Here is a 22,692-nt window from a genome sequence, read left to right on the forward strand (position 1 = left end):
CAATGAGATGGGCGTTCCGGGGACCGCAGGCGCAGAGGAGTGGGAGGCGCCTCCTGTGGGTGGATACGAACCACTGACAGCAAAGGAGCTGGTCCACCGGGCCGAGGGAGAAGGAAATGAGCGGACCACCTGGGGACAAGGAAGAGTGGGATTGGGGCGGGTAGGGGAAGGAGAGGGCAGGGAGGAGAAGGACCATGCAGACTCCAAGCGGCCTCCGGGCGGTCTGCCCGCTGCGTGCTGGGAGGGCCCCGGGCTTCGGAGCCGGTGTTGTCACCTCGGGTCTCCAGGCGGGGTTGCAGGCGGAGCCCCGAGTGGCACCCGGCGCAGGCAGGCGCGGAAGAGCCCACCGAAGTAGGGCCTTCCGCCTACCCTCTAGCAGCATTGGAGAGCCCTGCACCCGCTCGGCTGGAGTATGGCCCCGGGCGCCTCCTGCGCGCGGCAGGACAGCCTGAGCCATCGTCACCACCCCAGGTTCCCCGCGCATCCAGGCCGCGCCTCCCCTCGCTGCGCCTCCCGGCCCGAGGGCCCGGCTACGTCACTGCGGCTCTGACGCGCGCTAATGGAGGCACGGGCGGAGGCGGCGGGGCGCGGGCTTCCTCCCGGGAGGTCCCGGTTCTTGCAACCCACCGCCGCGTCCTTGGCCCTCCTCCAGGGGAACCTCGATTTTCCAAATTCGGGAAGGCTGGCTGTCCTTCGACTACTGATAAGGACGCGAGCGCATGGTAAAAGATTTTAACAATGCCCGGAAAGAAATAGCTGGACCCGAAAAAGAGACTAATAATAGCCACAAGCTAGAGCTCTGCTCGTGTGCTCAGCGCCCTTAAGAACAATAATGACGACAACAACCATAATAGCTACCATTTATTGAGCGCTTACTCTGTGCCAGGCACTGGGTTAAGCGCTTTGCAAGCAACAACCCTCGGAGGTAAGTACCGTTATTATCCCTATTTTGCAGGAAACCGGGGCAGAGAGGTTAAATAACTTGCCCCAGGGCACACAGCTAGCTGATGCCAGTGCCAGAATTCCAACCCAGGTTGTCTGATCCCATGTAATTCTCATGTCCACCCATTATGGTCGGGATCATCCTCTCCATCTTAAAGATGAGGAAACTAAGGCACATGGGAATGTAAGTACCTTGCCCAAGGTCACCTAGCTGGAAAATGGATGAGGCAGAAAGCGAACCCAGGGCTCCTCTCTGTCCGCAGAACCCGCGGTCTTGGCCATAGGCGATGCCACTTCCAAACCACCTCCGATAGCCCAGCAGGCTTTGGCCCCTGGTCCCAAGAGGCGCAGCCCCTGATAGGTTTGGGTGAGTTCCTGTGGCCTCCGATCCCCTGGTGCATCGAGTGTTTCCGAGCATCGTCCCTGCTTGGCCCTCTGGTTTAGAAAAGGAACGCATCTGCGGGAATCTCGTCTTGGACCCGGCGCGCGGTCCTGGGAAGGGATGGAGCGGGGGCGGATGCAGAGGGAGGGATCCAGAGTCCCACTTGCGGAGCCGCGGAGCCTGGCCCAGGGTTTGCCCCGCGCAGCCGGCAGAGGGCGCTGCCGCACGCGCCTAGAGTCCCACGGTCACCAGACCTAGGGGCAGGCAGACCTCCACCTCCGGATGCCTGGACTCAACCCTGGATCAAGAAGCTTTCTTCCCGGGGGCTGGCACGCCTCAGAGCCCTCCCGACAGTACTGAATCTGCTTTACCTGACTTCGCTTCCCCATCTTTTGCGCTTTTGTCACCCCACCATCTGCCTCCAAGGCTTCCCCACGCCCTACACCACGGATTGATTCACCTCCTGCTGAGAGGCGAGATACTGATCCCATTCCATTAAAAGGCCCTGGAGTTCGCAAATCCAACTCGACCTTGTCTTCCCTTCCGGTGGGACCTTGGGTGATTTAAAATGGGGACGAATCGAATCATCCTCTTGGAATAGATAACGAATTTTCTTTCTTTCTCAAAAATTAGAGGGGTGGTGGTGGTTAAGAAGGAGTAGACAGATGAAAGGTTCTATTTTCATAATAGCTACCGCCTATTGAAGGCTTCTTTTGGGCCAAGCCCTTTATATGTCTTAACTCATTGATTCTCACTACAGCTCTGAGAGTTCTGGGTTTCGTTCCTACCTGATGGGTGACTGTGTCAGGAAACTGGTAAGTAGCAAAGCTGGGATTCCACCAGGAATATTTACATTTTAAGTCATGTCCCCGTCACCAGGATGTACAAGGAGACACACTGATCAAAAGAGGTAGGATATACAACCTTAAACTAACTAGAGTGCCCCATTGAACTGAGGACTGACTAGCTTTCTGGGCTCCACTTTGCGACTCAAATATCTGAAACAGAAAAACAAACCCTAAAGGTGCTATTAGAGACTAGGACCAAGGTTTTTCGCTTCTACTTGGAAGAGCACCCGAAGAGGCCCACTCACTTTCTATGTCTGGGCTCTAAGGAAATAAAGGTGGTTCTAGGAAAATCTGAAAAATATGGGAGGAAAAAAAAATCCCTTCTGTGGTTTTTGCTTTAACCAAGTCTCATTTTGCTATTTGCGTTTCATTTTAAAATTAATGTGGCTCTCCCCACCCTTTAAATTGGCACATAAATAGCAAAAACAGAAGGAAAGCCAGCTACAAACTTAAAATGTGGTGGGTTCTCAGGAAGGAGGGACATGACTTGAAGTGGAAATGAGGATTAAATGAGGTGCTTTAAACATTTCAAAGACAGATTTTCCACAAGGAATTTAGAGCATAAGCCCTTAGAATAAGAGCTCTGTCTGGGCCAGGCTGGGTATAGTGTCTAGAATTTGCACTTGCTGAATAGATGTGGGAGCACAATCGCACTTGTAGTGAATGCCTACACCCTCTAACCATCTGGGCCACCACTGTGCTTATGGTCTTAAAATGCAATCTAGGGGGATTTTCCTGTCCTCTGAGTCTGTCACTCTGTCAGACTCCTACTTTTCCAGATGTTTGGTCTGGAAATTCAGTCAAGGTAAGGCAACTGTTGATGATGTCACATTACTTGGTTACCATAGAATAATGCTTAGCTCTGAAATCACCAACTGGTGGCTTTTTCAGACAAAGAAATCAAGGCAGCAAGGACCTCATGAGACTTGTCACTTAATAGTTCTGGCTCTATTTCTCTGTTTTTAAACAAGAAGAATTTTCCTCATCACCCAATTCAAGAGAGCTTGGGCAGTCCCAGGCTGCTTCCTGCTAAATTCTTGGACTTTTTTTTGTCCTTCCTGACACCTTCTGCCATGTTTTCAGTGCCTTCACTCCACAAACACGTCTTGAGATCCCACTCTATAAAGGTACTGGGGGTATCCAGCAGTGAGGAACCCAACATGAATTCATCAGAGGTCACCTTCTCCCACTCTCACCTGGATCCTCACCTCCTGACTCCAACTTCCATACCAGGTCCTACAATAGTAAATGGCTTGCTTCTCCAGCCAGAGACCATTGCTCAGACACTTCTGACATCCTGGCAGCTCCTGACAGCTCCCTGACATCATGTCCTCGGACCCCAGATCCCTGTCCTGGTGATATCAATTTGACAGCAGTTCTGGGCCCTCGGAAGCAGGGCTTGGGAATGTTCTAGGTCCAACACTTGCATTCTTTCCTGTCCTTTCTAGTTGTCATTCCTTCAGCTCATAAGAGCGCTGCTAATGATGACTGAGCTAGCTAGGCCATACTTAGGAAGCATCTCTTACAATGAAAATCCCATAGTGACATAATTCTCCACTGTTCACAGGAAAATGCTGGATTAAACAAACGACAGTGACTGTCTGGCAACGGACCCACTGGATAATGCTTACCAGTTTTCCAGGTCATTTTTGTTTTTTAAATTGAATCTTGGGATCAAGTGATTCACAATAATGAGGGGAAGAAAGAACTCTGGGCTTGCTGTAGCTGTCAGGATTATCCAATTGGAAGGGACTTTCGCTCTTCACACCCCCAAAAAGACAAAATGTTTAAGGTAAATTGCCAGTTTTTGTTTATCTGGAAAATCCATTACTACTGGATAATGTTGGACTTGACCCATTCCCAAACAATAAAAAGAGGATTGAATGTTAAGATTCAGATTTTGTCCCTGAAAATCCCTTTAGAAAGGGATTTCCAAATCAGTATTCTTACAATTCTTGACTTTCTCACCCCCAAGTCTGTCCCATCCCTTCTAGATAAGAGCATTATTTTCTGTCCCTTTGAGGAAGGCAGTGGCCCAGAGGCTGGAGGAATAAGGGACAATAAGGAGGTCAGCTTTTGCGCCGACCTATTTGAATGAAGGGAAATTCTTTGCGCGCCGCCTGGGCAAGAGTCTGTGGTTGTGCATTCACTGGCTGAGGTCCAAAATCTCCCTAATATGGAAGACTGAAATATGCCAGAAGAAAGACCTGTCTGGGAAGGACCTGGGTCCTCCCACCAAGGGGTCAGGGATGGCCAAAGGGGTCTCCTAACGCAGCAGTCTACGTGTGCAGCTGCTGGGTTAAAGAGATTTGGAAACCGCTGAACATTCCTGCTGGGATCTTGCCAAGCCCTGTTGGGAACCGGCTACAGTGCTTGTCTGGGGAAATTAGTTTTGCACTTTCACAGAGTGTGAAATTCCTCAGGGGCATTCTTATACTCGGGAAGAGAAATCAAACCCAGCTCATTCCTTCAGGGTCTTTGCCATTAATAAAGCAGACGGAATCCAGTTCGCTGGGTCCAGCCTGGGGCCTGCGCTGGGCGGGGGCAGAAGCAGTCGAGTTTCACCTGTGGCAGAAGCCCTCCCCGAACCCGCGCAAGCTTGAGATTTTAGGGGATCCTGTTACCGGCTTATAAACACCGTGAGTGACAGCCAGCGCTCCCAAGCGACCATAGAGGAGCTCAAACCCTTCCTATCTTCCTAGAAACCCTGGCTGCCCTGCCGGCTGCTTGCTGTCTGATGCAACAGTTTGCAACGCAGCTCTGGGAGTCGAGCCCTGCCGTGGGGCGCCTGGCGCCGGACCGAAGCGCATGCGCGGGCTGCAGCCCTGCCCCCGCCTGGCTGATGGAGGTGGGGAAGCTTTTCTCCAGATGTGCTGGAGGCGGGGCCCGGAGGGCGGGGAGACCTTTGGCAGCTCGCGCCAGCGATCTGAGCTTAATTAAACTTCTCCCGAGGCATTGGCTGACTGATTGACCCAGTGATCCAAAAAAAATCAGAGAGGCCCGAATCGCCCCCAAACGCACTGGGAGAATGAAGTGGAGGAGTTGGCTTTTGGTTTCCAGAGCTGGGCCTTTGGATTCAACTTCCCTTCCCGAGCCTCCCAATCTCAGATGCAGTCGGGGTTCTAAAGCTCCTCAGTCAGGCCTCATTGGCCTGTGGTTTAATTTGAAGGAGGGAACATGGCATCATAGGTTGTTTTTCAAAATTATCAACCATTCAGGTATTGTCTTTATGATTTTCTCCTACCCACATTCCATCAATATTATATCTTTAATTTACTTTTTTATTTTATTAACTTTTTTTCTAAATTAACTTTAAATCGATTCCCCTTTTTTAATGTATTCTTGACCTAAGCAATAATATTAGCAAAACCACAGCTTGAAAAATAAATTCAGAATTTTTAAAAATGTATATATGTTAGCTAACATTGTCTTGAAACTCTGGAGGTAATAATAGCTATTGGGTTCTAAGCATTGAATGCATTCTAATTCCTCATGACCACCTTAGGAGGTGGATGTTGTCTATATCTCACAGGAAAAGAAAGTGAGGCACAGAGAGGTTAAGCAACTACCCTAAGATCACATAGCCAGGAGACAAATTCCACTACGTACATAGCTGTCCTAGGCAAGGAGGACCAGGAGTAGGATTATCCAAATCCTAGTCCTTTTTCCAGAGCAAGTCTCTGGAAAATGTCAGGGCCTGGATGAAGGCCGATAGGGAACTGGACAGCACAGGGATATTGGCATAAGGAGAGGGAGAATCACGACAAGCAGGGTTCAAATACCAGTTCTGCTGTCACTGTGGGACCTGAACCTTTTAGGTTCCTTATCTATCAATAAGGAAATAGTTTCTTCCCATACCTCCTGTCTGGCCAACTCAGGACTTCTCTCTCAATCTAGAAGTCTCTCCTCGGGGGATTCTTCCTTCCTACCAAGGCGGGATGGGTGTGGGCCCCTCCAGTGTGTCCTCTGGGCTTTTTTTCTTACCTGGATTGTGGCATTTACCACCACTGTGTGTAATAATTCCCTGCTTCCCCTCCCCTCGCTGAACCTGGAGATCCTTGAGCACTGAGCCTCGACCTTGCTGGCAGGTGTGTCTGCAGCGCCTAACTCAGTGCTGATGCACCGTGGGCACCCATTACAACTAGGCAGGCCCTCTCCTTCCAGCTCCACAGGGGTGGCGACGTCCACAGAGGAGGCAGAAGGACCCTCTGGCCTCCCCAGGTCACCTGCCCTGGGCACCATGGCTCTGAAAGGTCCCCATAGGGCAAACCCAACTGGTGACATATAATGGGCAGAAATAACTAGGGTAAGGAACAGGGCTCCAGAATCTGTCTCTTGCAGGATGGACCCACTCAGTCCCACCCAGCGTCCAGGCGTTCTTTCCAAGGGCAGCACCCCTGAGCTCCAGCCTGTTTAGTGTGTGTCAAATGCACGTGTGTCACCTCTGATCATCTCACAGTAGCCGCAGGCGGTAGGTTCTGTCCCTACTGCCATCTTAGCAGATGACAAAATAAAGGCTCAGAGAGCCTCAGCTGCTGCTGCTGGAGGTCCCTGGGGGTTAGTACTATCTGAAACTGAACCCAAGTCCAGTGACTCCATAGCTAAGCTTAGTTCCGCCTTTTGTTGAAGCCAAAAGGTGCTTCTAGATATTTCTCTCTTCACCCCTACATCCTGGGGAGGAGAAGGTTTCCTATTTCTGGTGTTTCATTTCTCTTCCCTAAAGTAACCCATATGGGTCTCTGGTGTCCCGGAGAATCCTGGTGCGAGTCCTATCTGCTCTTCTCCGCGGACCATGGAACTGCTCAGAAGTTCCACCTATCAGCATTGAAACTACATTTCCCAGAATGCCATTTTTTTCAGGACAGAGAACAAAATACCCTATGTGAAACCATGTGTCTCCTATTTTGGGGTTGGAAAATTTGGTCACTAGCTTGGATAAAGATTGGCATGCCCATAGGCTAATTCTTCTGGCCCCAGGCAGACATGAGTTTCCCAGGCTTCAAAGATGGGGGAGGGGTGGGGCTATTGCAGCCAACAAAACCTTCAATTAGAGGCGTACAGGAACCTGGCGTATGGCTTGACCCCTGCACAGTAGGTATATTTTCGCTCCGCAACAGCCCTCACCACCACCACCGCTTCCCTCTCATCACTTCCCTTCCTTTTCCCTTCTTCCAGATTCTTTTAATTGTACCACTGGGCCACTCCCTTGTTCCCACCCCCACCCCATGCCCACACCCACGGCTTTAACCGTTTCATATAAAATCCAGCCCACCAGACTGAGGTTTTCTTCGACCCAAATGTTATTTTCAGAAGGAGCCATTGAGGTTGGGGAGTAATTGCAGCGTTGGGCCTCTGCGAGCCGAGCTGAAAATAATCAGCGAGGCAGATGGGGCGGGAAGAGAGTGCGGTGCCCTTACACCAGAGAGCCAAGAAACCCAGGAGAGTGAGTCAGAGGGAGGCAAGCGCCAGGCTGGGCCTGCCGGGCTTATGGCTGGGAGTTCAGTTAAGGGGAAACCGCCCAAGGTGTTGGGGCCTTTCACTGAAGCCCAGTCCAAGGTGGTTCCTGGCTGGACATCACAAGTCCATATTTCTTGTGACAGCCGCTAAACTTCTCCTGCTCTTACTCAATTGGGCCATAGCAGCCACTGGGCCACATTGGAACTTGGCCTTGCCAGCTGGCTCCCTGATCTTCACAGCAGGGTTTCTCAGCTTAGGCACTATTGACAAGTTGGGCTGGATAGTTCTTTGTTGTGGGAAGCTGTCCTGTGCATTGTGGGATATTCAGCAGTGTGCCTGGTCTCTACCCTCTTGATGCCAGTAGCACACACACTCTGTCATGGTAGTCAAAAATGCCCCAGACCTACCACATGGGAAAGTCACCCCTGGTTGAGAGCTGCTGGCCTAGAGTAATCTACAGAGGGGTCACATCATCTATCCCCATGGAGGCCTCATGGGCTTCCGTCACATCTGAGTAGGTCCAGATCCAAAGTATTGACCAAATGTTATTGCCAGTGGCAGTTGTTGGATGCCAGGACAAGTGCCCACTGGGTACCAAGCACTGTACTCAGGATTAATAACAAAGCAGAGAATGAGGCAGATGTGGCTCTTGTCCTCATGGAATGACCAGCTTGTTGGGTATGTCAGGCATTCCAAAACCACCTGCGAGAGGCGTGGAAAGGGAACGATGTGGGACTACAGAATATAAAAGAGAATTTCTGACCCAGATTAGGTATTCAAAAAAGGCTCTTGGAATCCAGGCATGGCGGCATATGCCTCTAATCCATCAACTAGGGAGACTGCACGTTCAAGGCCCGCCTCAGCAGTTTAGCAAGGCCCTAAGCCACTTAGTGAGACTCTGCCTCAAAATAAAAAGAACTGGGATGTAGCTCAGTGGTTAAGGGCCTGTGGGTTCAATCCCCTGTTAGTGCCCCCCACCCAAAAAAAGAGGCTCTTGGAGGAAATGAGAAATTAGTCAATGGATACTCAAGGGTGGGGAGTGTTCTGCAGACCAGGGACAGTGTTCAGACACCTTGAATGAAGTGTGCCATATTTTAAGTATCCCAAAGAAGTTTGTTATGGACCAGGGTTAGGACAATGGAGAAGCATTTTCTCCCCTCATCCCCAAAATTTGCATTTCCTGTCCTCCTCCTCCGGTTCCTAGCACAGCATGTAAACTTAGGATCATATTTAACCATATTTAAACCACCAATCGCCTCGTCCTCACTCAACCCTCCTCCGTCAACCAGTTACCAAGTTCTGTCCTCCTTCCACGAAATCTCCTTGCAAACTGTCTCCTGGCCTTGGTTCCCACCACCAAAACCCTGATCTGATGCAGACTCTCTTCATTACTCAACCAAATTAGAGACATAACTTCCAAACGAGTCATTCTCCAGAGAAAGACATACATCTAACTGTGTCTCCCTTGGCTTAAAAATCCTGCACGGCTTCCAGAGGTCTGTCAGCCTATGTCCTGCGCTTGGCCTTCAGGTGCCCTTCATAAACTGAGCCCCGCCTACCTCCCAGAGTCCCACCCCTCCCCCACCATACCACCAGCCTCCCTGGGTGGGGGTGTGCACACCTCCATCCCTTTGCTGTTCTCTGTCGGAAGTGCTCTTCCCAACCAAAACCGTTAGGGAAAGTCCCACATGTCCCTTAAGGGGCCAAAGTGAACTCATTGTTCTCTTCTCCCTCTTCTTTTTTCCTCCCAGTACTGGGGATTGAACCCCCGGGGTACTGATGGGGTTTCATTAAGTCACCAAGCCTGGCCTCAAATTTGCAATCTTCCTGCCTCCTCCTTCCAGGTAGCTGGGGTTACAGGTACGTGCCAACTGTACCCCATCCTTACTGGCTCTAAGATGCTTATTCTTAATTCTTCCCTTTGTTTTATTTGGGCTTTATATAACACTGCTAGTTTACCAAATGTCACGTTGACCCATAATTATATGCTTAAATCTGTCATTCCCCTTAGAATCTGAGGACTTCATGGGCAGGTTAATGAAGTAGACCTTGCTGGTCGACTATCAAATATCCATTCTCTCCTTTCAGCTTCCTAAGAGAAGCCAAGGAAACACAAGGCACAGGGTATAATTAAATGTACCAGCTAAACTGTTATAGCAAGCAGATTCAGGATACAGAGGCTTATGCAAGCCTATGGGCCTTAGTGGGACCTGACCCCTTCTTAGGCCCCAAGGATGGGCCCACCACCCTTCCCAAGAATTGATTCTGGTCCTAAATTAGTCAGTGTGAAGCAAAGATGTTCCTGGTTCACTAATATCCACTCTCCTTTAAGAATGGAACTGATTTTCCACTGAGCCAATGGCTGCCTCCCTGAAGACTACATTTCCCAGCCTGCTTTGTGGCCATGTGTCCAAGTTCTCACCAATAGACCATGAGCAGAAATGACTGTACCATTTCCAAGCTGTGCCCTCAAAGGAATGTGCATGTGCTTCCCCAACCCTTCTCCTGTCCTTTTCCCTCTGGCTTGGAGATGATAGAAATTGAAGCAGTCTCCTTGCATCTAGAGAAGAAAAACATGTGAAGGATGGCCAAGCCTTCCCAGCAGTCTCGGACTGCTTTCCTCTTATGTGAAAGAGACATAAATTTCTTTCTTTCTTTCTTTCTTTCTTTTTAAACACATATATTTTCAGCTTTTACCTTTATTTATTTATTTATTTTTTTTTTGGTACCTGGGATTGAACCCAAGGACACTCAAACACTGAGCCATATCCCCATCCCTTTTTATATTTTATTTTGAGCCAGGGTCTCATTTAGTTGTTTAGGACTTCACTAAGTTGCTGAGGCTGGCCTTGAACTTTTGATCCTTCTGCCTCAGCCTCCAGAGCCGCTGGGATTATAGGCACGCATCACTATGTCCAGTGAGACATAAATTTCTATTATTTACAATTCAGTATTACAGCAACTTCTCCCACACTCTACAAAATGCATAGGGCCTGGCCTTTCCAGGTCTCAGGAATTGTTTCAGGACTGAGCATGTGACCTGCTTAGGGCAAAAGATAGAAGGAAAGTTGGATGAGAGATTTCCCGAAAAAGTGCTCCTGTTTTCATAAGAGAGTGTCGTGGAATAACCTCTTTTTTTGTCCTTCTGAACACTGCTGAGCTGCAGACCCCTTGCTACCAGCCTAGGGAGGCTATGCATAGAGAAGAGCAGGGTCAAGAGAACCACCCAGAAAGGAATCAGTTTCTAGACAGACCAATTTAGAAGCTCACAGCAGTCATCTGCTTGGGCTGCTGTGACAAAATTCCACCAAAGTTCAAGATCAGGGTGTCATCAGAAACAGTTCCTGGTGAGGCCTCGCTTCCTGGCTGGTACATGGCAGCCATCTTTCTCACTGTGGCCTCACATGATCTCTTCTCTGTGTGTGCATGCAGAAGGAGATCTCTGGAGTCTTATCCCCTTCTTATAAGGACACCGGTCCTATCTGATTAGGACTTCACCTTTATGACCTCATTTAACCTTAATCACCTCCTTAAAGGGCCCTTTCTCCAGCTATAGTCACACTGGGGATTAGGGCTTCAATATAAAAGAAAAAAAGTGGAGGATAATAATTCAGTCCATAAAATCCACCCTACCTCTTATCTTCCAGCTAAGTGAGCCAATGGACATCCTTTGGTTGAAGCCAGTTTGGGTTGGATTTTTGTTTCTGTTGTTTGGTTACTTTACAGGGTTTTACTCTGCTTCACAGCCCTGTGTGCCTAGCACAGAGCCCAAGTCACAGCTGTCAATAACTGTAGAGGGAACACACATTTGCCAATGTTCTTGTACTTGCAATGACAACCTCTCAGATGAGCTGCAAGCCTTCCTTTTTCCGTCTGCCCAACTTGAACTTCTAACGCCATCGCATGGAATTCATCTTCAGAAAATTCTCAGGCTCACCCCCCCAGCTTCCTACACATTTTGTGAGTCAGCTCTCCATCATGGTGAGAAAATTTCCTGAGAGGAAAGGTTTATTTGGGTTCGTGATTTCAGGGGTTTCGGTCCACGGTCACTTGGCCCTCTTGCTTTGGGCTGGTGGCAACCCAGCACATCGTGGTGGGAGTGTGTGAGGAGGAGATCTGTTCACTTTGCAGCAGCCAGGAAGCAAGCACAGATTGGGAGTGGGTGGATCCTAGTATGTCCTTCAAGGGCACACCCCCAGTGACCTAACCTCCCCACTCCAGGCCCTAACTCCTAAAGGGTCTACCACATCCTGATAGTGCTACAGGTGGGGGACCAAGCCTTTAACACTTGGCCTTTGGAGGCCTCTTATCCAAACCATAGCATTCAGGGAACTGAGGCTTCAGCTATAAAATAAGGGGATTGTTCTGGACACAGTCTGGCACACCTTCCAGCAAGAACAGCTAGGACCACCCAACTCCAAATCCCATGGCTCCATCTGAGGCCTCTTCCAAAGAAGCCCATCTGCCATTCAGAGTGAAGACCCCTCTAGAGCTAACCATGCACAGCCTCATGGGAGATCCCCCTGGGCTCCTCTTCTAAGTCCTGTGGCTCTGCAAAATCCCAAGATTCTATACTACTATGCTACATGAAAGGCTTTTTCTTGCGGCGGGGGTGGGGGGGTCTACTAGATCTCCTGCTTTAAGCACAGAGGAGAAAACCCTAGGAGAGCCTACACTGTCATGCTGTTGTTCTTCCAGATAAGACCAGAGGCTGGCCCTGCTGGGAAACAGACATACAGGGCCACTGTAAGGCTCAGACATCAGTCAGAGCCTACATCTGGGACACTCAGATTTCTGGTGCCCAGTGCTCAGCCATTCAGACTGCCATCACTAGGGACCAAGATGGCGGCATGCCAGTTCCACACACAATATTTCCTTCTTCTATCCATAAGGGCTCCACTTCCCTGCTCCCTTGTGCAGCCTGGGGAAGCATAGGAGGAAAGTCTGCCTCATCTTTTGAATGTGAAAGAATTAGCTCTCAAGGAGGCCACTAGTTAGTGGATGAGTTGCTCAGCCAGGGCTGCGGGAGTCCGGAGATGCTTCCTCTCGAGTCTGAATTGATTCCAAGCTCTCTTTTAGAGTTAATGCTTCCAGAAGAATTACTATGTGCTGAGCACTGTGCTCAGCACTCAACCTGTATTAGCTTATTTTATCTTCACAACACACTGTGGGTATGTATTATCACTGTTCCATTTTTTTTGTCGGGGAGGGTACCAGGGATTGAACTCAGGGGCACCCGATCACTGAGCCACATCTCAGCCCTATTTTGTATGTATTTAGAGTCAAGGTCTCACTGAGTTGCTTAGTGCCTTGCTTTTGCTGAGACTGGCTTTGAACTTGTGATCCTCCTGCCTCAGCCTTCCAAGCTGTTGGGATTACAGGCATGTGCCACTGTATCCTGCGCTATTCCCTTTTAAAGATGAGAAAATTGAGGCTTGGAGAAGTAAAACCGCTTGCTCAGAATTAGTGACAGAGCTGAACTGACCTCAGGCCTGAGAGCCACACCAGCCTGGATTCTTAACCAGAGCACTTGGTGTGAGGTCTTTGGAATTTGGTGGCTGCTCCTTGGGTTTTGTAACTTGGACAGGCATGGTGAGGCCCCAGCTCTGGGAAGTCAGTGCTGACAGGAAAAAGGACCAGAGAGAAACAGGCACTGAAGGACAAGGCCGGTGGAGACCAACAGGTAGTCCAGGTCAAGTTTATAAAGGGCAGTCAAGGTCTACTGAACCCAACCAGGGCTGGGTCAGGAAAGAGGCTTGGCCTAGGGCTAGGAGGAGGTCTTCTTCCTGAGGGAAGAGTGCTTTTCCACATTGGGAACCTTTTTACCTGCCCTCTACTCACCAGGAGCCCTGCAGCAGATGAGGGGTGGCCGTGGAAGCAGGAGGTGGCCTTGGGGAGGTGTGGGTCCCGATCGTTTGTCACTTCTGTTTCCTGCCTTTCTCTTTTCTGTTCGGCATTGTAGAGGGCAAATGACAAACGTCAGGCCCCCTTGCCAACTGGCTTTTGACTAGATTGACCCAGGAAGAGGTGCTAGAGGAAGATGGGGGCAGGAGAAAAGAGGTCTGGATATTTCTCCCCTTCCCCAGCCTTGGTGGCGTCTCTGGCTCTGGCTCCCACTGGGAAGCCCTACTCCAGAGCTTTTGACCCACCACCTCCTCCCTTTGTTTTTCCAGACATGGGGGTAGTGACAGTTTTCACTGCTGCGATCTCTGGATGCCAAGTGCCCAAGTGCCCTCTCAACATTCCCTCCATGGATCCTGGGCTCAGGTCTCCCAACGGCACCCTGCCTACCCCAGGCCAGCTGGGAATTGGGGCAGAGTCTCTCTGGGAAAGTGGCCTGAAACTCCCAAATGTGAGGGTGACCAGAAGCCCCATTCTAGTCACCAGTATGCGCCTAGGGTGCTAGGTTAGGTGACCATGAACAGAACTCTGCAGCCCAATGGATCTCAGACCAGGAGCCTTGGTGACAGGCAGGTCTGAGGCAGTAGAATGCCTTCCTGTCCGTCAGGATTCATCTGTCACTCACATTCTCCCAGCTTCCATAAGAATCCCGACTGGGCGGGGCACGGTGACACATGCCTGTAGTCCCAGCGGCTTGGGAGCCTGAGACAGGAGGATCTCAAATTCAAAGCCAAGCTCAGCAACTTAGCAAGGCCCTAAGTAACTCAAAGTAACCCGGTCTCTAAATACAATATAAAAAGGGCTAGGGACGTGGCTCGATGGCACCTCTGGGTTCAATCCCCGGTACCAAAAAAAGGATAAAAAGAATCCCAACTGAGCCACCACCTATCTATATGACCTCAGCAAGTTACTAAACCTTTCTGGATCTCAGTGTCCCCACCTGTGCTATAGGTAAAATAATGGTCACCCTCCCATGGTTGCTGGGTGGATGGAAGGAGACAGAGCTTGGCGCGTCCCCTGGAGAGCCAGTCAGTGGTGTCATTATTAACAACAATAGACTGGACAGCACCTGGGTCAAATGGTCTGCCTCTGAGGACCTTCAGAAAGCAGGGGCAGGGGACCAAAGGGGGTTCCCAGTGTGGGGCAGTCAAACTGGGATGTGCCAAGATTTGAGGGTCTGTGAATTGGGGGGCCATATGTTGGCTCCACTCCAAAGACTGGTGCCCATTTCCCTGGCACCTCAGACTCAGGTACATCCTCTTTTTGCTCAGTGTCAGCTGGGAGTCCCAGCTGCGAAATCTTCAGCCCCTGAGGAGGAGACGGAGGCTTTGCATCTCTCCTGCCATTTTAGTCTGAGACGGGGAGCAGGTGAAGGGGGCGGAGGAGCCCCACAAACCTCAGGCACTCTCCCAGGTGTTTCTATTTGTCAAGGGATCACTGTGTATTATTAGGCTTTGTCTTCCACCTGCTGAAGAGGTATGATATGTTGTCATCATCAATGATATCCCCATTTTATAAAGGCATTGAACCTCAGAGAGGTTAAAGAACCAGCCTAAGGTCACACAGCCAGAATGAGGAAGGGCCAGTATCCCAATCAGTTGTGGTGTCTCTGCCTAGGGCTTCTCACCAAGCAGGCACTGGGGCTGGCATTTGAGTGCAGGAGGGGACCGTCCTAGTCCCACACTTGGGATGTATGACAGATATTGAAAGCAAGGGGAAGGCTTGAAAAGGATGGTCTCCTAGGAGGCTGGCCTCTGCTGAGGCTGTGTGTGTGTGTGCGCATGCATGTGTGTGGCTGGCAGTATTTGCTGTCTGGGTGGGAAGGGCTGGGTGGTTGCCGCTCTCATCCATGTCTCGATTCCTAGGAAATGCTCAGCTGTTTTCCTGGAGAGTTGACTCTGGTCCCTTGTTCTCTACAAAGTCAAAACGAGAGGCTACCAGGGCACTCATCAATTCAGACTTGACCAACCTCTCTGAGACTCCAAGCCAGAAGGTGACTGGTACCTTGGTGGCCCACCAGGTGAGGATAGGCTGCTGCAGAATATCTCGTCCCTAGACCCACTACCCTCGGAGGTCAACCTCCAGTGACCTTCCAGCCATGCTCCAGTCCCTCACTTCAGCCCCACAGGGTACAGCCTGTGTGAATCAGGAGTGGGAGCCCGGGAGTCAGTCTGAATCTCAGCCTGGACTCACAGGAACTGTGACTCTTGGGCAAATGCCTTCATTACTCCTTCTGAGACTTGGTTTCCTCATCTGTTCATTGGGCATGATGCCTTTCCATGGGCAGGTGAATGTGACAGCTTCCGCCTCTTCCCTTCTTTCATCCTTCCTTCCGCATCCCCACCCTCTCCCCCGGCCACTTGGCCACCTAGCTGCTGGGCCCTCCTTTCCCAGAACCCTGCCAGCTGCGGCCTCTGGGCCTCGAAGGAGACAGTGGTTTCCCCATCCTTTCCTGTGGCTTGCCCCAGGGCCAGCTCCCCTGAGAGCAAAGGCCCCAGAGCGGGAGCCTCAGGCCCCACCCTTTACGTAAACACTAGTTGGGCACCAGCGGAGCTCAGGAGGGAAGCGCTCCCAGCTCCTCACCTCCTCCAGCCCCTGCCACTGTAGATTCCACGGGAAGCGCCAGGCAAATCTGGCGCCCTGGCACCCAGGCCGACTCGCTGCTGGAAACAGTCACTTGGAGCCAAACCTCAGGCTGAAGGTAGACGGGACTTAAAAGTCCCTGAGCTGGCCTGTTGGCCTCCCTGCACAGCACCCGGGGCTGCCCCAGAAAGGATGTTTAAATCTCTCATTCAAACACTTCCAATGGTCATGAGAGACATTCATAAGTGCGACCTGTTCGTTTCTTAAAAATAAAGGCAGGAATTCAGTATAACAAAGCAGTGTCAACTTTTGGGGCAGGAGAAATGTGTGTGTTTTATTATGCTTTGCAATGTGCTCTTCTGTATTATTAAAACACCGCTAAATGACACTTTTAAATAGATAAGACTAGGGTCTGGGGTGTAGCTTTGTGGTAGAATGCACGTTGGGCATAAGTGGGACCCTGAGTTCTATCCCCAGCACCAAAATAAAGCAAAATAAATAAGAATATCCTTGTTTCATTGGGAAATTTTAGCAAACACTCAATATAATGGAGAAAATAAGAATCACCAGAATCTCTCCTCTAGAACCAGATCATTGATATGTTGGTTTGTTTCCTTTCAGTTCTTTTTCTAGCATTTATTTTATCATTTTATTCTTTTTACAAAAAATGGAATCATATCGTTGAATAACTTTTCCCCCTTAGCAATATATTTGAACAGTTCTCGGGTCCTTATTTACATTAGCACACATCTTTTCAGGGCTTTTTTTTTTTCCATATAATCATGAAAAAGGTATTTCTAAAAAAACCTTTTTTGTAGTTGTAGAGGGACAGAATACCTTTATTTTATTTGTTTATTTTTATGTGGTGCTGAGGATGGAACCCAGTGCCTCACGAATGCTAGGCAAGCGCTCTGCCACTGGGCCACCACCCCAGACTCAAAAAAGGTATTTTTTAATGGTTAAGATCCATATCAATCTCACTAGGATCATTCCATTTATGTCTTAGTATTTTTTCTTACTTAAAAAGTAATACTGGGGCTGGGGCTGTAGCTCAGTGGTAAAGCACTGGGTTTGATCCTCAGCACCACATAGAAATAAATAAATAAAGATTAAAAAAAAGCAATACACTCTTGGAGAAAACAGATACACAAACAAAAGAACATGAAAAATCCCCGTAGCCTCCCCACTGTGAATTAATTCTGCTAATATTTTAGTTTTTAACATTCTGTCTGCTTTTTCTGTTTATATGTCAATGTGTAAAAATGTCTTGATTTAGAACTTCCAGGTCTACAGAACTGTGAGCGATGAATGTTGTTGTTCATAAATCACCCAGTCTAATTTAAAGTAAAATTGGAAACATACAGTTCATCCTTTTTAATTTAGTTTTCATTATTATTTTGAACCCCACTGGGTTCAATCCTAGTACCAAAAAGAAAAAAAAAATAGAGAGGGAAAGGGAGAGAGAGAGAGAGAGAATAAAGAAAGGAAAGGGGGGGGGGTGGAGCCTTGCCAGTGTATATAATTAATATCTTGTTTTTTTTCTCCTCTTATTTGTCAGTGAATATTTCTCATTAAATATTTTGGCAATTCTAAATTTTTAGTGACTGATATTCCATAATATACATTATAGATTCATCACCTTATAGATTCATTACCTTATTTGGGTATTTTGTTCTGATAAATAAGTCACCTTTAGCTGGGCACAATGGCACATGCCTGTAAATCTCAGTGGCTCTGGAGGCTGAGACAGGAGGATCGCAAGTTCAAAGCCAGCCTCGGCAACAGCAAGGCTGCTAAGCAACTCAGTGAGCCCCTGTCTCTAAATAAAATACAAAATAGGGCTGGGGATGGGGCTCAGTGGTCGAGTACCCCTGGGTTCAATCCCCAGTACCAAAAATAAAATCCACTTTTATGTTCAAAACTTGTCAGAGGAGGAGACCCCACGCTTTCCTCTCTAAGCTGTGGGTGCCACTGAAGCCACCATATTCAGGAGCCGGGATGGTCTGTAGCTTGAAAGCCAGCTCAGGGGCCGAGTTGGTTCTTGCTAACAGAATGCAGCTTTTGTTTTGGCAGCAGGTGTCCCCTGCTTCTCCCACTGTAGGGAAAGTCACAGGTGTGGGTGGGCAGTTCCGGGGGAGGAGTGAAGGTCCTGGTGGAGTGAAGGAAGTGCCGGAGGAGATGGCTAACCCTCAGGAGCCAAGGGAACGCTCGCCCTGGAGAGGCAGGGGCAACTTGTTGGGGCCCATTCATTCCTCCCTCAGGTTCAACCAATGCTTATGAGCCAAGCCACTACCCTGGGCCACATGGTGGGCCAGGCCCTGGCCATGTCTCAGTGTCAACGTGGTCCCTGTTTTTCCAGACCTAAGTCAGCTCTAAATTCTCAAATATCAAGCTTAACCCGGAAAGTTGCCGACAATGGATGATCCTGCAGCCCACACCCCCCAAGATCTCATGCAACAGATATTGAGAGCCTAGAACCCTTCAGTCTCTCCAGGGACTCTGATGAGAGTCCCCAGAGACCATTTGGGGAGGAGAAATATCAGCTGAGGCTCCTGGAGAATGTTTCCTAAGCCAGGCAAGCCTGGAGCCTCTGTCTGCTTAGCATGTGGCTTGAACCTCAGTTGAGACTTAGGCTATGATAATGGGGACACCCGTCAGGCAGACCTGAACCCAAATCTCAACTCCACCCTTCCATAAAGGAAATGAGCTAAACTCTTTTATCCTCAATTTCCTCATCTGTAAAATAGGGGTAATCATATGCTTTCTATATGAAATTAAGTTTTAAAAAATTTGTTCTTTTTAAATATACATGACCTTAGAATGTATTTTGATGTATTATGCATACATGGAGTATAACTTATTCTAAGTAGGAACCCATTCTTGTGGTTGTATGTGATGTGGAATGCCAAAGGCCGTGTATTTTCTATGTTCATATATGAACATAGGAAAGTTATGTCATGGCCGATTCATTCCACTGTCTTTCCTATTCCCATTCCCCCCGCTCCTCTTCATTCCCCTTTGTCTAATCCAATAAACTTCTATTCCACCCACCCTTATTGTGTGTCAGCATCCACATATCAGAACATTCGGTCTTTGGTTTCTTGGGACTGGCTTATTTCACTTCGCCTTATGTCCCCAGATCCATCTATTTACCAGCAAATTTTATAATTTCATTCTTCTTCATGGTCGACTAATATTCCACTGTGTATATATACCACATTTTATTAACCCATTTATCTATCTGAGAAATTAAGTTTTACAGAGCTTAGCAGACAGTTTAGCACTCAATAAATGGTAGATATTGTTATTAATTAAAATTTATTTATCCATTTACATTGCCTCCAGGTACATAATTCCAGCAAGAGACCCGAAACAAGATGTACAAAATGTCTCCCACTCCATGAGGCTCCTGGTGGTGAACGTCCAGTCCTGGTCATCCTCATGCTCGCCACCCTCACATGACTTGACTTCTGACTCATGAGCTCTGCATCTGCACCCTCCCACAACTTTAGAAGTACAATCATAGAATCCAGGGCTCCAAAGTGTGGACCCTTATCCACCCTTAGCACCTGCCCCCGCATGGGAGAGCTCTTCTCAGCTCCTTTGAGATGGAGATGCAGGTGGCATGCAGGTAAGATGAGGAGAAGGAGGACCTGAGGTCCCTACTTTCTGCTCCATGCTTCTGGGGGAGTCCAGGCCTGGCCATCCACCGTCTCCATGCTCAGGGCCAAGCAGCTGCAGAGGCTGCAGGTTGCTCTGAGGTGGGACAGACTATGCAGGGTCACTGTTGGTAATGATGTTTTCAAGTGCTCATGGATGGTGTGGTTGCCATGGTGATGCCCTTGGTTCTGAACAGGCAGTAGCCTCTCTTGAGTTGTGAGTCAGGTTCTGTTTTATTTTTTTAAAAACAAAACCAGGCGCCCTGACCTACGGGAGACAAAGCGGAGCTGCAGGTGGAGGCCACGGCGTCACTGCGGGGGTGTGAATCAGGGGTGCTATGTGCAGTCCTGGGGTCCCCTGATGTCAGCTGGCCCCGCTTGCTGTGGGCCTGGGAGCATCCACAGAGGTAAGCGGGGAGGCCAGACCTCAATCTGTGGCCCAGGAAGTGAACACAATCAGAACCCACTCTCCTGGTTGGAAGCCACTTACTAGAAGGCAGGTCCCATTCCTTAGCTGCAGTCCCAGGACCAAAATGGAACCTCCAGGGACTCTGCCCTGCTCCTCAGACACCGGAGTCTTCAGGGCCCACAGAGGTGGAGCATGCGCTGGCCAGCCTCAGCCAAATGAAGGACAGGGCCTGGCCCAGAGATGACCAGTGCTGAGCTGGCCCACCCACGAGTGTGACACACAGGAGCACCCGCCCCGACGTCCAGGCTGAACCCAGTCATCCCTTTGAGAGGGGCAGGGTCCTGGAAAGACCAGGGAGGCCACAAAAATGTTCTCCCAGGGCCTGAACTTCTGGGGTGGGGCTCCCTTTCCCAGCACTCCACAGGGGAGGGGTAAAGGCAGTAATGACTCGGGCCTCAATGCCGGGCCTTGTGTCACCCTCCAGGGGAATGATACAGGAACCCTCTTCCTTGGCTTGGACACTGTCCCAGCACCTTAGACCTATAGGTGTAGGGGCCAGGAAGCCTGCTCATGTGTCTGGGCTCCCAGAGATTGAGTAGGAGGGATTGATTCCTCCCTCTCCCACAGTCTGATGGCCAGAAGACTTGCCCCCTAACCAACCCTGGACTCCCAGTCCTGCTCCACGTCGGCCTTCGTTATTTCGCGTTATTGATTATAGTGGATAGGTCAGTAGGTGCCGAGCTCTATGTGACTGAGCTCCCACCCCCATCGTAGTGTGGGGTGTGATGTAGTCATAGCACCTTCTCCCAGGGCAGCTGGAGGGTGAAATGCAATCGTATTTGCAGATGTTTCACACAGAACCTGGCCGGCGCAGACAAGCAGAAGTGACTCTTACCAGTGCTGGCTTTTGTTCAGGCCCTTAGCCCATCTTGCCTGGCTAACGGCTACAGTCTCTTGACGTCACTGGTCAATTGCAGTCTTGCTCCTCTCCAATCCATTGTCCATGCCACAGCGGAGTGATTTATCTCAATGCAGTCCCAACCATGTGATTTTCCTCCGTAAAATCTACCGATGGCTCTCATTTGCCTTCAGGGTAACGCTTAGATGGTCAACAAGGTCCCTCAACGTCTAGCCATTGGCTGCCCTCTCCTGCCCCGTATTTCCTCACACGTTCCTGGCCAGAAGCAAGTGTGAGAAGTGTTCTCCAGACACTTCTGATTCTAGCCTCATCTGTACCTTCAGAATTTTTGCCGCATTCTTCCCTTGGTCCAGAGCACCCTTTCTCTTTCTGGGCACCTAGCAAACACCAGCCCCTCCCCTTCAAGAACACATCCTGAAAATTCCCACCATCCTGAAACCTCTCTTCAAGCACAGAGTCCACCACTTCCTCCTCTGAGCCACTTTGGTGCCTTCCATAAAGACAATTACCCATGACACTGCAATGATTGCTGTCCATGCCTGAGACCCTTTCCAGTTTCATGAGGAAGCATGGATTCTAATTTCCATATCCCTGGAACACACGGGATCATCACATCTAGAGATGAGCGTCCCTAGATGAATGAATGAAGACATAGAAGAGGCAACTGAGGCCCAGACAGGAGTAGTGACGTGGCTGACGTGGAGTCGGGAATCCTGGAACTCCAGCGGCTCTGACTCCAGGGACTCTGGACCATTCATTTGTTCCTCAGTCACTTCCAAAGCACCAGTGAGACTCCAGACACTGTGTTGTACCCTGATACAAAGATCCAGGAGCCACCTGGCCCTCAGGAGCCCACAGGCAGATGGAACAGAATGACCATGTCCTTGATTACAAACTGTGACGGAGGGTGTAGAAGGAGCTGCAGGAAATCCAGGGACATGGTGGTGAGAGGAAGCCACTAGCTCGGGCTGAATGTTTGTTTCCCCGTCAAAATTCGTACATTGAGGGGCTGGGATTGTGGTGCAGTGGTAGAGTGCTCGCCTTGTATGCGTGAGACACTGGGTTTGATCCTCAGCATCACATAAATATAAAATAAAGATATTGTGTCCATCTAAAACTAAAATAAATAAATATATATATTTTAAAAAAAATTCGTACATTGAGGTCGGGCACGGTGGCACATACCGTAATCCTAGCCGGCTTGGGAGGCTGAGGCAGGAGGATGGAGAGTTCAAAGCCAGCCTCAGAAATTTTGCAAGGCCCTAAGCAACTCAGTGAGATCCTATCTCTAAATAAAACATAAAAAAGGGCTGGGGATGTGGCTCCATGGTTAAGTACCCCTGGGTTCAAAGACCTGTATGTAAAAATATGTGTGTGTGTGTGCGTGTGTGTGTATCTCATATGTTGAAATCCTTGCCCTCAAGGTGAGGGTATCAAGCGTGGTCTTTGGGAGGTGAGTAGGTTCTGATGGTATTAGGAAGGGGTGGAGCCCTCATGAATGGGATTAGTGCTCTTATGAAAGAGGCTGGAGGGAGACTCCCTTACCCCCTTTGCATATGAAGGCACAGCAAAAATATGGCCATCTATGAACC

The 22,692-nt window shown here is 49.4% G+C and overlaps 1 long non-coding RNA gene across 4 annotated transcripts; it reads left to right on the forward strand.

Moving 5' to 3' along the window:
* Window positions 1-515: 515 nt before the first annotated feature.
* On the forward strand, window positions 516-22,204 carry LOC124101157 (uncharacterized). 4 transcript variants are annotated; one of them, XR_009228096.1, is made up of 6 exons: window positions 516-925; window positions 2,085-2,139; window positions 3,740-3,964; window positions 15,396-15,550; window positions 19,459-20,179; window positions 21,027-22,204. It is a non-coding gene; the product is annotated as an uncharacterized LOC124101157 (long non-coding RNA). The 4 variants fall into 4 exon arrangements; XR_006854548.2 differs by having other exon boundaries at window positions 520-925; window positions 19,459-19,744; window positions 20,031-22,204; XR_009228094.1 differs by having other exon boundaries at window positions 518-925; window positions 19,459-22,204.
* Window positions 22,205-22,692: the final 488 nt, after the last annotated feature.

The sequence above is a fragment of the Marmota monax genome, unplaced genomic scaffold (genome assembly GCF_021218885.2).
Source record: "Marmota monax isolate L192 unplaced genomic scaffold, Marmota_monax_Labrador192_F-V1.1 WCK01_AAM20220418_F8-fsc00047, whole genome shotgun sequence".
Classification (NCBI taxonomy): Eukaryota; Metazoa; Chordata; class Mammalia; order Rodentia; family Sciuridae; genus Marmota; species Marmota monax.